Source organism: Ambystoma mexicanum, chromosome 6p, assembly GCF_040938575.1.
Source record: "Ambystoma mexicanum isolate Mex_15411 chromosome 6p, UKY_AmexF1_1, whole genome shotgun sequence".
NCBI classification, from domain to species: domain Eukaryota; kingdom Metazoa; phylum Chordata; class Amphibia; order Caudata; family Ambystomatidae; genus Ambystoma; species Ambystoma mexicanum.
The window spans coordinates 833,105,000-833,120,171 of NC_090935.1; positions in this window are offsets into that span (position 1 = coordinate 833,105,000).

The following is a 15,172-nucleotide window of genomic DNA, read 5'->3' on the forward strand; positions in this document are numbered from 1 at the left end:
ATATTATGAACGAAGGAATTAATTATTGTAAATTTGAAAAAATTGTGAAATCAATTAAATCAAAGAAAATTTTTTAAAAAGATATGAATCTTTATATAAATGAAGGAAGGCACTATTACTATCATCCCAAGATATAGTTACCCTGTCCCAGATGAATAAGATAGTTGTATTCCTTTTACTATGATTAATAACTCTTGTCAGTTCTCTCACTTTCCCTGTACTTCTTAGTCAACACCGCTGCCTGAATATATTTAATTGTTGCACCTAATACTTTCCTAATCATTTTATTATGCCATTTTCAATGTCTGTACATGTGCTCTTGTATAGGCTTAAATCTGTCCCATACAGTATTTGTATTTATTTGAAGGACAGGGATATCAATTTTGAATAAAAATTACTTAAACAAACATATTTACAGATATTTAGAGATGTCAGCAGCACTCCCTGAAGGGGGCCTGTTCAGTTTATTTTATTTTATTTATTTATTGGGTATTTATAATGTGCCTATACAGAATGTACATCTGAACCAGATAGTAGTGGAGACCAGGGTGAAAGCCGCATGACCCTGGTGGAACTGCGATCCTCAGTTGCATCACTACAATTTGCACTAAATATTCTGTGAAAGATGTGTGGGCGGATACTGGAAGTCACCCTTACCTTATCGGCAGGAAACACAGTTCTAACACCAATAATAGCAATTTGGTTCCTGAGCAGAAGGAAGGGAACATCACTCTCCCTGAATGCCCGGAGATAGCCGACTTGGAAGCAACCACTACAAACAATTTGGATGTCTACTTTTCACGAAAGCAGCGACGAATGGCCAGAAGAGGGATCGCAAGGAAAAATACCCATACTGTGACCATAACATTACATGATACAGCAGAGCCGGAGGAGGACATTTCCAGACCCACCGAAGGGAGTACTCCCAAAAAGGGACTGAGAAAAACAAAACGGAAAGCTGAACGTGCTCGCAAACGCACCTCAGACAAAGAGGGCAAGCTGACTAGCTGCAGTGGTCGAAGTGTATGAAAAGAAGTAGTGGAGCTATGTTCCCTGCCAGTCTGCCCCACTCTCCAAATACCCCATCGCTGCGCCTCCTCCCACACACAGTCCAAACCCCCAAACAAACACACCTATTATTTAAGGGAATGTTCAGTGCAGTGCACTGAAGTGCAAGCTTCAACTTCTTCCTACACTTTTATTTTAAAACTAAACTGTTCCGGAATGGTTTCTTTTTAAAATAAAAGCATAGGAACAGTGAAACTGAAAAATAAAAAGTATAGGAGCGCCGCTCCCGACCGCTCCCGCCCACTTCGACCTCTGACTAGCTGGCTCATCCTCGATAAGAGTAATACCTCATACCCAGTTGAAGAGGTAGATCTGGAGCCATCACTTTGTTTAAGCGAGCAGGATGCGAACTCAGTTCCGAATATTACAAACTCTGAACCAATTTCACCACTTCAGTTAGACGTCGTACCTGTACCATCACCTGAAGATAAAGCCAATACTATTCTGCCCCATTGCGGAAGGACATGCATTATTAAGAACTTGTACCAAAATAGTAATCACGACTGGATCACTAGATCAGCTCTGATGACCAGACTTTACTCAAACCCACAGCTGAGAGTGCTGAGATCGTAAGACTTCGAATTTGTCGAACCATTGAAAGTGATGAACTCTAATACATCGGCAATACACTGTAAGTTTTTAGCAACAGCAAACATGATATGCAACTTTAAAACTAGCCAGCGAGAAGTTGATATTGAAGTGGACGCTGATCCGAATATGGCTGACCCCAAATGGCCATTGACACCGCCAAGCACCAAAACTGAAGAAACTATAATGCCGCAGATACCTAAAGGCAACTCAGTGCAAATGGCTAATATACAGAACATCCTCAAGTTGCTCGCGGAGTCTCTCCCCGCTGTGACACTAAGACAATGAGAACAATGTTTGGTCTCATGGAACTGTCGGGGATTTAGCCGCCTATTAGCCGTGGATGGCTCCATCCCCTTGTTAGCAGGCCATACCTGCATTTGCCTTCAGGCGACGTGGCTTACCTCTTGGGCCCTTCTAAATGGATACACTATCCACCAGGAGCTAGCTAAAAAGGGTCCGAGGAGAAGGCCATATGGGGGTCTACTCGTTGGGATCTTGCATCCATTAAAGTCCACTCGCATTCACTCCAATATGGATGAGTGTGTGCTAGCGGTCGAGTTGGAACTCCCAGGTAAAGACACAGTAGACAAAATGCTATTGATTAGCCTCTACAACCCCCCAGGATCCTCTCACAGAGATCTTATTCAGGAAGCTTTTCATGATCTGTTGATTGATTGGATGATAGCTCCAGAAAATGACCTGGTAACAATTGTTGGTGACTTTAATCGTCATTTAATGGGTGACATGGGTAGAAGTAACAATCCTTTGTTGATGAGCAGAGGCAAATTGTGGCATTCAGCTGCGAATCCAGAGGGATTATTATGGTTTAATTTTCTCAAATCATGGGATCTCGTAATGTTAAATGGTAGAACCAGCAGCGATTATCCGGGGCAGCCTACATGGAGTAATGTAAAATCCAGAAGTACACTTGATTACATCTTTGTAAGTCCTTCAATGGCCACTTGGGTCACTGATATGAGGGTCAATAAGAACGATTGGAGTGATCATGCTATGCTTACATTAACATTCAATTTCTTGATACAGTACACTCGGACCAGACCTACTGGTGAACTGAGAATGAAACACACCTCTTCAAATGTACGCTGGTCGGACAATAATATCAAGAAAGCAATGGAAGCTACGGTTGACAAGACAAGCATGGGTCGCAATGAGCTTCTTGCAATGTCCAGCAGCGAGATCGAAGAATGGATAGCATCCTTTTCATATAGGTACGCTACTATTAAAATAAATATGCTAGCCCCAGAAGTTAAGCCATCTTATGTCTTTGACTTAGAAATTAGTGACGCCAAAAGAATATTAAGAGCAGAGCTCAAGAAGCTTCATAAAGACTGCACCACATGGAATAGTTATGAGATTTCAACTAGGAATTACAAGAACGCCTTTAGATCATGACTTAGGCGGAAGCGCTACGCGTTCAAATGATTAAAATGGCAAAAGACGGTCCAAGTATTATGCACAGGGAACTCCCGGTCTATATGGGGACCTGCTGGGCAAGGCAATGGGTGATACTAGTAGTTCCCTCACTAATCCTATTGGGGTAGGCCAGTGGGAGGATGTCCTAAGAAGCCGTAATAATCTTGCCCCTGGACAGACCCAGGAGATAGGAAACTTGAGTCGCCCCTCTCCTCCTTTCAAGGTGACAGTTGAATCGCTAACTGCCAGGATAAAAAAGCTCAAATCATCGAGAGCACCCTGGCCTAATGGCCTGGCAAATGTTATATTAAAAACCAATCCGGAGTAATGGGCAGAAGTCCTGAAAATATTGTTTGATGATAAGATCCTTAACGATGGGTGCATTCCGGAATCATGGGAGACAGCAATTGTGGTCCTGATTTATAAAAAGGGAGATCGGGCAGATTCATCTAATTATCATCTATTGTCCATGTTGGACTGCACGGGCAAATTATTTGCCACATACTTATTGCATGAACTACAAGCATGGGTGGACAGAGAGAAGATTCTAGATCGTTTTCAATGCGGCTTCAGGGGTGGATACTCCACAGTGTATAATTTGGTGGTAATGGACATACTTCGAAATAGGGCCAGAACAACTGGCAAACCACCACTATAGGCATTATTTATTGACTTCTAGGCAGCCTTTGATCTAGTGCCGAGAGAACTTTTGTGGGCCAAACTTGAGTTCTTGGGCTGCCCCAAAGGGATACTCTACTATCTCAGATTATTACACCATAACACCTCGGTCTCTCTGAAGCTAGATTCCAAGGGGAACATGACTGGTAAGATTCGGCAAACCTGTGACGTAAAACAAGGCTGTGTTACAGCACCGTTATTATATAATCTGTTCGTCCACGACATACCGAAAGTACTAATAGCAGAACATAACTCTCCCCCTAAAATAGGCACAGCCCACTATCTGGTCCTAGCGTATGCTGACGACTTAGTCATCATGGACCACACAATGAGTGGACTACGTAGCTCAGCAGAGCCCTATGGATTTATGCTCAAAGAAACGGTCTCTCAATCAATCTGGGTAAGACCCAGATGGTGGCTTTTACCAGTTAGAAGGTTGCACGAGTGAGTATCAAAATCTATGAGTCAGCAATTCAATACACACCCTATTATAGATATCTGGGCATAGAGATAGAGCCCAAGGGACAATATAATATGTGTAAACAAGCTCAGATCACTCGAGCGGCCCAAATCACTGCATTGATATATCGCTTTTCTGCCTCACATTGTGGGTACACTATCTGGGCCGCACGCCAACTATATCTACAGGTTCTAGCACGCATGATCACCTATGGACTAGAAGCCTTACAGCTAATGGATCTTGGGTGGCTGGAGATACTTGAGGGGAAATATTGGAAGAAGATGCTAGGTCTCCCGACAAGTATACCCATGTCCATTATTAGACTGGAATTGGGCATCATCTCGTGGAAATCTCAGGAACTCAGAAAGAGGGCGGAACTGTATCTAAAAATGAAGTTGAATGCAGGTAGCCCCTTGCTTTCAGCTATGCACAGTGAAATTAATAAGTCATCCACATTCCAACGATTGGTTGGACTAATAGGTTGTATGGGGACACAGCCAGTTCACTGCGGGCACTAGCTAAGAAGTCCAAACTATGTGACTGGATCGATAACTTTGGTCATCTGGAAGATCTGAAACGTTATAAATTTGTCCCATACATGCGATATACCTTTAAGCAACCACTGCCATACTTGTCTCTCTGCCCTTCACCACGCCTGAGACAATTTATCCCTTTAATGAGGATTGATCAGCTGCTGGTATTGGCTATCACTGAGATTATGAACAATCTTCCTATATTAGAACGCTTCTGTCGGCTCGGTATGAATAAATCTGAGACTGAATCTGGTAAACATGTCCGAACCAGTTGTTCGGCCATGCTTAAAACCTACTCAACATGCTATGGTGGCTTTGTCCATAGTGTGGATCATATAAGTAGCAATGACTTCTGGCTAAGGGCTGCTAATGCAATCGGCATGAAACTTCATATCACAATGCATGACGTATGGTTGATTGTAGAGAGCCTGCTAGGTATCACTATCTAGGTGCTGTATTGCTCCGGTGAAAAAAAAAACTCATGAGTGAGAATGAGTGTCGGAGCGATAAAGCAATATCTTTGAATTGATAAGTGACTAGAAATCCTTCTTTTAGAATTTTTAGAATGCGAAATTGCCATGAGAAGAAATTGAACATAGGTGAATAAAGAGTAATCCCTGTGTATTGCTTATATATTATGTAGATTGGTATTTTTTTCATCATTAGCATATCCTAAAAATGTTTCCTTTTATTTTTCTTTTCTGTTCTCTTTCAATTCTCATTTTAATGTTTTTATATGTTTAATTAAGTTGTAATAGTACTTACTTTTTTGTAATTTGGATTGATTTATGAAATGTGAAAAGCTTATGTTAAGCTATAGCACATTAATAAATAAAAAATAAAAAAAATCAGGGAGGGCAAATACACCTTTGCAACTGTGAAGAGAGTGTTTGTGTATGCATATTGCACTGATGCTACTACAGTGTTGTTAAAACTACTGCTAATGCAATTTTGCATGCACAGAATGTGTGCAAGTGCAAATCTGCATTCATACTGCATTTAGCAATATTGTCCTTGTCGCTTCTTACTTATCCATTAATTCACTGTATTTCATGCTATACAGTATGTGATGTCTACATTTTAGAATCCTTGCCACATCATTCCCCATTAAAATTATTATACATATTATGCGGTCATTAATAACAACATGATTTTCAGATAATCTGAAGAGTTTTGCATTAGGCTTAATGACATCTTTTCTGGGAAACATCATTTCCTGAACAATGTAATGGTGGTTAATTTAATCTTTAGTTAACCGAGCATGTTTGACATAAGCATTGTGCGAAACACAATGGGCACACAACATGATTGTGCACTAATATGTGTTACAGTGCAAAAGTCGAATGACAACATAATCAGTTATATAGGGGAAGACAACCCATGTCACTGGCTCTTTGCACATTACCAAGAGCTTTCACACTTCAGACCATCTAATGCTGCCCCTGTTGTATGAATGTGTATGAACCTTAAAACAAGATGTCTGGGCTGCTGATATTTCTTTCTTAAGATCTTTGTTGTTGTTGATTATTTTGGAAGACCACATTCTTAAGGTGACAAGTTCACATTGTTTAAAATTGAAACAGCAACTTTAACATGATACAAGAACACGCAGTTAAACCACAAACTTAGAAAAAGTATTTTATATTAAATGAATGTTGTAAATGATCCAGGTTCAACACATATCAATTGCACAAGTAGCATGGTGACATTGAGAGTGATGTGGGGGGTGACATCTGGAATAGGAACATCGTTAAACATTGTGCGGCATGGATTGTGGGACACTGAAGCAGGCGCAGCATGAGATGTCCCATTTGCAAAGGCAATGAAGGGTGGGTGATCAGTTGCAGTAATGGAGAAGGTTGTGCAGCATGAGCTCAGGGCGGGGGTGCAAGGTGCCTTACGGGATAACATCTTAGGGGGGGGCTTTTTAACAATATGCGAACAGCAGAGAAGACTTTTTCTTGTGGGCTCACGTCAGGAAATCATTTTTGCAGACAGTTCATAATAAAAGGGTTGCAGGCGCTGTGTGACAGTCATATTTATTATTTGAGCATTCAGCAGAAACAGATCACAGAAATGTTGCAAAGCTAAAGTTTCCCAGGATACGCAGTGCCCTCAAAGTCGTTCTAAGAGATACTTTTGAGGTCAATGAGCTGGGCAAGTGAGGGCATGAGAAGAATTGGCAGAGAAATAGTAATCGAATACAGTTAATTATAATCCATCCATGTTGTGGTGCAGTTTTTTCAGTATATAATTGGTAGCTAGGTGTTAGAAGGGAGCTCGGGGGCCAGAGCAATGCGGTAGGGGCTATGTGACATGTGACAGGGAGCCAAAAAGTGGAGAGAGGTATTGGTGCCGCTAGGGTGCAACATTATGAAGTGTCCTCGCTGATGTACGCGGGGCTCATCATTGGTGAGACTTGGTGTAAATGTCTCACCCCTTGCCATCTCAAGTTGCCATGTACAATCAGTATGCAGGAGTTTATCTGTTTGTATATTGGGCAATGCCAACCAATGGCAAGCAAGCGTTTTTGAAAGATCAGCACAATCACGCAATTTTGGGGCTATCTTGGAAGGTTTGTGACGTCACAAGTGGTAATGTGATTTTAAGCAAGAAACGTTGTACCCAATCAGGGTCACTTAACATTCACATGCATATAAGTGACCTGCCCTAACCATTTAACTAAGGTGTTGTATCATAATTTTGTAATTCATGTATAAAATGTTTAGCTGCAGTCAGTGGCCAGTGGGAGCGGCATTGACAGCTGATTTAATTCAGTTCAGTTCCACAGTGATGTCTGAATCGTGCTTCCCAGCTGTTTGGGTCCAATACAATTGTTTTACTTCTTGCTTGGCGTACGCTCTGTTTTTTTCTGTTACTTTTTCTTCCAATTACCTTTTGGCTGTGATCCCCTGGTACATTAACATGCATCCTTAAAACTGTGCCCTTCAAATGCAGCACTTTGAGGAATCTATTTAAAATGTGTCTATTACTAGAACGTGGTTTGAGTTAGGTTTGCCATGTCTTTGTTGATTATAACATCTGATAGTTGAATCGTTTCTCTCCCTGATATCTTGGCGGCGTTGTTACTGCCTTTAAGCCTTTAAGAAAACGTCCTTCTGGGGCATTGCAAATGCAATTCAAGACTACACTGTACCAATAACATGCCACTGTTCCTTTATTTGCATAAATTGAGGCATGCCTGGGTGAGCTAGTTCATCATAATTGATTATTTTTGTGTGTTTCGGCTCCTTCTTTTTTGGTCCCCACCAGATCCCAGAGGACAAAGGTGTGATGGATGAGGAGCATAGATCCCCCGCATGCACAGAAAGTGGAAATCTGCATTGATTGTATTGATCGCCTTCCTTCTGGGTTGTGTTGTTAATGAAACAGAAATGCATTGTAAGGCAGCTTTAAACACGAGGCTCTGAAGCAGTGTTTTAATTAGAGTGCAATGGCCTTGTGAATGTTCCTAGTCCTGGACGAAATATTAGACAAAGTAGAATGCTAAGTATACATGCTTCTCAAGTAGGTATTTGTACAATGTCTGCACAATGTATTGTGAAATTGTTCGAATGCATTGTATTGATGTATTGATATATGAATATTCATGAATGAATATATGCATTTACATGAATGTATATAGATTTTTTTTTGTGTGCAAATACCAACATTCTTATGCAAAATTGATATAGATAATTTGAAGTTTCCCTATGTAGGAAGAGGCAATTTTGGGATGTGTTTAACTTTGGGGCAATTAATCCGAGCTACACAAATATTGGCACAATTTTGTATGCAAGCCCCGCTGAATTATCTTGCAAAGCTTTGAGAAGTTTTGTGTACAGTGCCCAATGTTATAGAGGGGCACAAAAAGGTGTATATTGTCTTTGGGAATTGTCTTCTCACATGCATAAAAAAACGCTGGACAGATTTGCATTAAACTATAGCGAAGAGCTGTCACCATAGCCATCTAAAGTGCTTTGCTAAAAATTAGAAAGTGTTTTCTTTTTTTTAAAAAATGAAACCTGTAGCATTTTGATTTAAGTATGTTGTGGCAGCTAAATCTGTGGATCTCTATTTTTTTTTTAACTGAAAAGCTTTGTTTTGATTGGCAATAGAGAAAATAACTGAGTTTGATTACCTGGAACCGTATACATGGATAAAAGAGGATGACTGTGGATCTGGATGCCAGACAAAGTTAAATGTATTGCCACTCTTAACAATACATAGGAAAAATAATGTTAAACCATGTTAAATGTATTGCAACTTCAAACAATACAAAAAACTTACACTGTTAATCACTATGCTTACTAATCCACAAGTATTGTCGATTACTATGTGTCTAGTAATGCTACTTTTCTTTTCCCAGCGCCGAGGCGCAGTGTGTTAAACTGTTTTTGTTCTTTGTTAATGTAAAATAAACAAAAAAAACCCTGTTTTGTTACTCTCAACACTCTTGGGTTTTTGTTCTCTGTCCTTTTTGAGTTAGTATTTACCTAGCTCCACTGCAAAATATGGTGACCCCATGTCACGCCTTTGGTCAGGGTAGCTTTTGACTCTCCCCCCCTTCTCTCTATACCGTTTACCCTCCTGAGTCAAGCCCCCTTCAAAAAAGAGGGTCCACCCTATTATTATTACCTGAATTGCAAGTAGTACATACAATGCCATGATTTACATTTTGTACCAGCTGCTGAAATGGAATGGATTCACAGTTAGGTATATAAAGATACACAAAGCACTCATTAGGGACTTGTTCCTGTGCCACATGGCTGCAGAGAGTGCATGCATGTTTCCACATGTATGAAATCTGGAAGATTTCATTTATAGGTATGTTTTTGCTTTCCAGTACTTGCAGTAAGTACGTTAGAAATGTGTGGATCTTCCTGTGTTTAAAGTGAATCTCACCATTGCTTCACAGTTGTCAAATTCCTGCCTTATGCCTGAGACACTGTAAGTGGTCAGGATTGTTTGTTGCATTTCTATGAAGGATTAGCATTTGCAAGCACAACTAGTCTGCACCATTTAAGTAAATGTTTACAACATTTGGTGGCAATTGGAATAGAACATTGATTGCTATGTTTGCATAGAAATTTAAACAAGTTATGTTGGAAAATTTTAATGGACCAGACACTTCTGTGTCTGAATCATTTGATGGAAGTCCACATCCTTTTTTTGAAGAGGTACTTCTCTTTGTTTATGCAGTTTGAAATGCATGTGCCTTTTCAGTACATCCTTCTGTGGTTGTGGTGATTGATGTAGGAGCAGCTCCTTTCAATTTCTTTGGTGCTACTGTTGGGAGATCACATCTAAATTGTGTTTACACTAGTTATCTTTTACAAAGTTTGCCTTTTTGAGGAACAGGGTACATTTTGAGATGGGGTGTGTAGAGTATACGTAGACTGTTGTACACTATGATACAAGGAATGCCAGCCTTGACTTTGCTTGCATCAAAATTGACTAGAAATAGTCCTTTGAGAGTTCGTAGGCATGACAGTGCTACGTAGCTCATGCCTTCTTTACAGAATGTGCTGCCAATGTCAATCAATGCTTGATCTAGGGTTAGACCTTGAGATTTATGAATAGTGACTGCATATGCAAGAGACATAGAAAACTGTTCTCTGCTTACATACATGTCTTTGAAAAGAAGGAATTGGGCTGTTGAGCCTCCTATCCTTTTAACTTCTGAAAGTTTGTCAGAGTGGATGTTGACAAACTGAATGATGTTGTCATGTGAGTATGTCTGCAAGACAACAACTGTACCAAGTGCTCCATTAACTAAACCTTGCTCCACGTCAAGGATATGCTTTAGCATTACTCTATCGTTTGAACACGATGTTAACATTTTCTCCAAACCAGCAGTGTCAGAGATAGAGTTTTCTAAGCTATTTAGTTGTGCTGTGGCTTGTTGACACATAGGAACTGTCATACCATGCACGTCCAGTTTTACTGTGGAGTAAATTTGCACTATTGGTTGCACTTCTTTTTGAACATTGTTTCATTGAATTGTGCAAAGCTTGCTAGGGTTGGCATTACGGACATACATTTTACATTCTTGTGTGCTAATTGTTCCATGACATCAGTAGCAGATGTGTTATGGCTGTATAGCTCATGGATGCATCTGCTATTTAAGATAGACTGTGCTTACTTAGAACGCACACCAATCTAAGAACTTTTGAAAATGTTAGCATAGGTGAGGTCTGCAAACTGATGCAAGTTTTTAGTGTGTTCTCTCTAGTTCTTCTCTGCAAGACTTGTCCTTGGCCTGAAGCCCAGGGATCGTATCTTTCCAGGACTGAAATCTCTGCATTGGCTCCCAGTAGCTGCGAGGATTAAGTTCAAGCTGCTGGGCATTGTCCAGAAGGCCTAGTGGGGTCTGGGGCCTCAATACCTTCAACTCTCTCTTCCTAACTATTGTCCTTCTCGAGCTCTTCGCTCATCCGCCTCCAACTCCCTCATGGTCACCCGCTTCTCCAAGCAACGAGTTGGTGGTAGATCTCTGTCTTTTGCCGGGTCCTCCTTCTAGAACAGCCTCCCTGCCCCCCTGAAATTTGAGGAGAACCATCTTCAGTTCCGGAAGCACCTCAAAACCTTCCTCTTTGCTTCTGCTTTCACTCCTCCTCTCTCCTGCTGAACTCCTGGCTGTAATTGAAACTGCACTGGTCGCCTGGCCACCCTCGGATCTTGAGCCCAGGTCCCCTTCCCTGCCAGTTGCACACCGCACTGCCTCATTGGCAACCCCCTCACTTGTGGACTGTTTCTGTATCCCTTCAGCCCACTACCTGCACTTGACACCTGATTTATGCACTCACCCTTGCACTTGCCACCAGCGGGCTGCACATTTCACTTATGGCTTCTATTTATTCTATTTGTTCCACTGTTGATCTCATGTACTGCACTGACCCCTCCCCCCAGCACTTTTCCCCTTTCCCCCTCCTCCTGCACTAGCGCAATCTTAATGTCACCTGGCCTAGTAAAATTGTTGTCTCTGTCTTCCCGCTGTTCCCTATCCCTTGCCTCATTGTGCCTTCAAACACTTGTGTATAGGCACGTTATAAATGCCATAGCATATCATATGATATTGGAAATGTTGCCAGACATGTATATTTCCTGTGCTGCCAAGTGTTTTACGGCACAGTTTGTGCCCTAAGGTTTTAAAAATAGGTTCACCATTCACTGGTGTTAATTGATGAAGATCTCTGAAAACAATAATGTGTTTCCCTCCAAAGAGTTCTTCGTAGTCCGTATTAAGGACCTCTTTTTTCAATCTGAGGTGAATCAAAGCCAACATTAGGTTGAAGACCATGCTCACCTCATCTATCACAAGCATTTTCCTTTGTTTCAAAACTCTGCGTAGCTCCATAGCCGCTTCCAATGAAAGTTTGTAGTCATCTCATTTGTTTTGATGTTCTACTGGAAAAAGTTACAATCTTTGTAAAGTAACACCACCTATGTTGTAGGCAGCTAAACCTGTGGGGGCAGTTACAACAGCCTGAAAGCTTGTTGTGTGTCAATTGTTGGAGGAACTTGTTGATGATTTTTATTAAGAATGTTTTGCCAGAACTAGCTTCACCACTTACATACAGGAGTACAGGTTTATAGTTTTGGCAGGTACACGTTTTAGTTTTGTGCTGCACACCATGTTTAATTTCTTTAGTTACTTCTAGGTAAATGCTACGCTGCTCATCATTCAGTTGTGTTCAGTACAGCAAAGTTTTCTTCAGATTCCTCATACTGACACATGGTGTTTTCTACTTCAGTCATGGCTAATTCTGCCTCATTCACTATGAGAGGCTCTCCATGTGGTTCTTGGCTACCTGAAAGAGAAGGTTGACTGCTCCCAGGAGTGTCTACATTTAGTTGTTCTTGAAGTTCTTCCTCTTGTTGGTGTTAATTTTCCAACATGTTTTTGTACTGTTTGACGTTTGTATCTGTTATAGTGCTTTCACTCATATTGAAAGCATCTTCATAGGAAGCATGGGTGTCCAATGCATCTCGATGGTTTAAAACGTTGCATCAGGGACATGTAGTAAAGTTCTCTATGTTGAAGAGTTTTTAATGATAGCTTAGTATGATTAGTCAGGCTGTGTTTGGTAAGTTTAACCATGCTGCCCTCACAACTTTTGACTATGTATTTCTGTTTCTTCTCACCTGGTTTAATGATATTTTTGTATGAGAATTTTTGGGCTAAGTGGTATAGGCACATGGTTTCCAAAGCAGTACTCCTGTTTGGGTGGTATGTGTCCAATAGGTTGTTTTTCAAAATGTCCTGGCTGTTGGGATCCTTTTCGGCTATTGTTTCTATGTATTGGTAACATTGGAGAACTCTTGTGTCTGGATGCAGCTGTACTAAGGCCTAGCCAGACTATTTTTTCAGATTTCCCATACAAGGCTGTGCTGGTTAAACTGTCTGCAGCTTTTTAGCAACCACATTAGATGTGGGAGAGCATTTTTATGCCAAAGCTGTATAATTTTTGTGACAGTGTTTGTCAAATGATATGTCATCCCAGAGGTCTTTCTCAGGTTTGGTTAAGTAGTCTGTGACAAATCGTGCAACTGCAGTGGAATTATCTGCAATGTACTGCACATCTATGTTTGCATTCCACAGTAGGGCAATGATTGCTTTGTAATCATTGATGTACTTTGATGCATCGGCTCCTTTAATACAATATGTGTTCTTAGGTGATCTGCCTTTCACACTGTGTCTAACAGAAGACATGAAGCTGTTTACTTGTCCTTTTGCTGAAACTGGTCTAGGGAAACCAAAGCGGCATTCAGTGTAGTATTTGCCTTTGTTTTTATATCTGTGCTGACAATACTTGCCACATTTATGTCTTTAAATCTGCAAAATGTCTGAATGTATGTCACTATGTGTGCTTTCTGAAGGGATTTTGCAAGTGACATATTTGTGAATGAACTGCTAAACAGTAGCATCACTGTCCTGACCAAATCTAGGAGCATCTCCACAAAAGCATGTGGATTGATATTCTTTTCTCCAAAAGAAGCGTTGTATTTCTCCAAGGGGAGGAATTGTTTTATTACAGATGAAGTGCAGCATGGCAATAAAGCGGTGCTGGAAGTACCTTGACACATTTACAGGGTCAGGAGAGCAGAGTTCTCCTGGTGTTTTCATGTCTATCCCTGCTTTGTTTTCATTTGCTATGCGTAAAAAATCGTGCAAGTCTTCCCAGGCATACTCTGCACAACATAAAGTGACAGAACATGTGGGTGGGCCAAGGTTACGTAGCATACACTGTACATCTGCGAGCCGTCGGAACCAGCATTCTTTCGTACCATCCATGTTTGCCAAGAGATTTGTAATACTTGACTGTAAAACCTCATCTTTCTCTTACACCTTTTGAAGTAGATGCATAGCAGACATGTTTAAAACATTGGAACCTGTTTTCAATGTGTGTTCAACTCTGTAACATAGAGTTGCTAGTTCACTTTCAAACAGAAGGTGGAATATGTATTCAATGTTTTCTCTGGATCTGGGGTCTTCAGAATACATTCGTAAAGAGTGGTATTCTGATTCTGTTATTTGTGTGCATCTTTCATCATACCTTCCACCTTTTCCAGTAGGAAAGAGAAGAGCAAAGGCATGTGCCTCTTCTCTTTTTTCCCATTTGCTGATTGGAGATCATTTGGCTTGCCGCATTTGATATGTTTCTAGTGCATCGTCTATGGTGTCTTTGGAATGCAGTGGGTGAATTGTATACTGGTCTGAAATATTGGAGGCTATAGTAGGATAGAGAAGTTCAAATTGGCCAGTTGAGGAGGAAACCAGAATTATTTTGGTGGTTTCTCTCAGTTTTTCTTCAATGTTTATTTCTTTGTAGTAGACTAATCTATTGGCCGTTGCAGTCCCACAGTGTCCACATTTTCTTTAAGATCTAATGGCAAATGAACTACTTTGCCATGAATGCCTTTCAGTAATTCAGAAGGAGGCAACTCAGCTGTTTTCGGTTGAAGGTGTATTATCGCTTGAAATGGGTGCACTGTTTGGATTACAATGCTCTCATACAAATTGTGCTCTAGGAGTGGTTTTGGAAGTGGGATTATTTCCAAGTTATTAGTGATAGCCTGTGAATGCATTTGGTTATTATCAAGTTTTCCAGTGCAGTATGTGCAAAGTATTGAGGGGTTAGTAATGTCGTATGTGTTTTTTGCTATAAGATAGAGAGCTAATTGGAACCATTGGGATTCCTCATTGTCTTCTATTTCGATGGTATATCTACAGTTTTGGTGCTCTTTGTATAACATTTTCTGTGACAACACACACATACTTGGTTTGGTACTTCAGCAGATGTGTTTTTAAACTTTGCTATTTCTTTTTTGTACATGTGTAATAGAAGATTGGCATCTGTAAGGTTGTCGCTATTCGCTTCTAAAGTTACTGGATTTTGTAAGT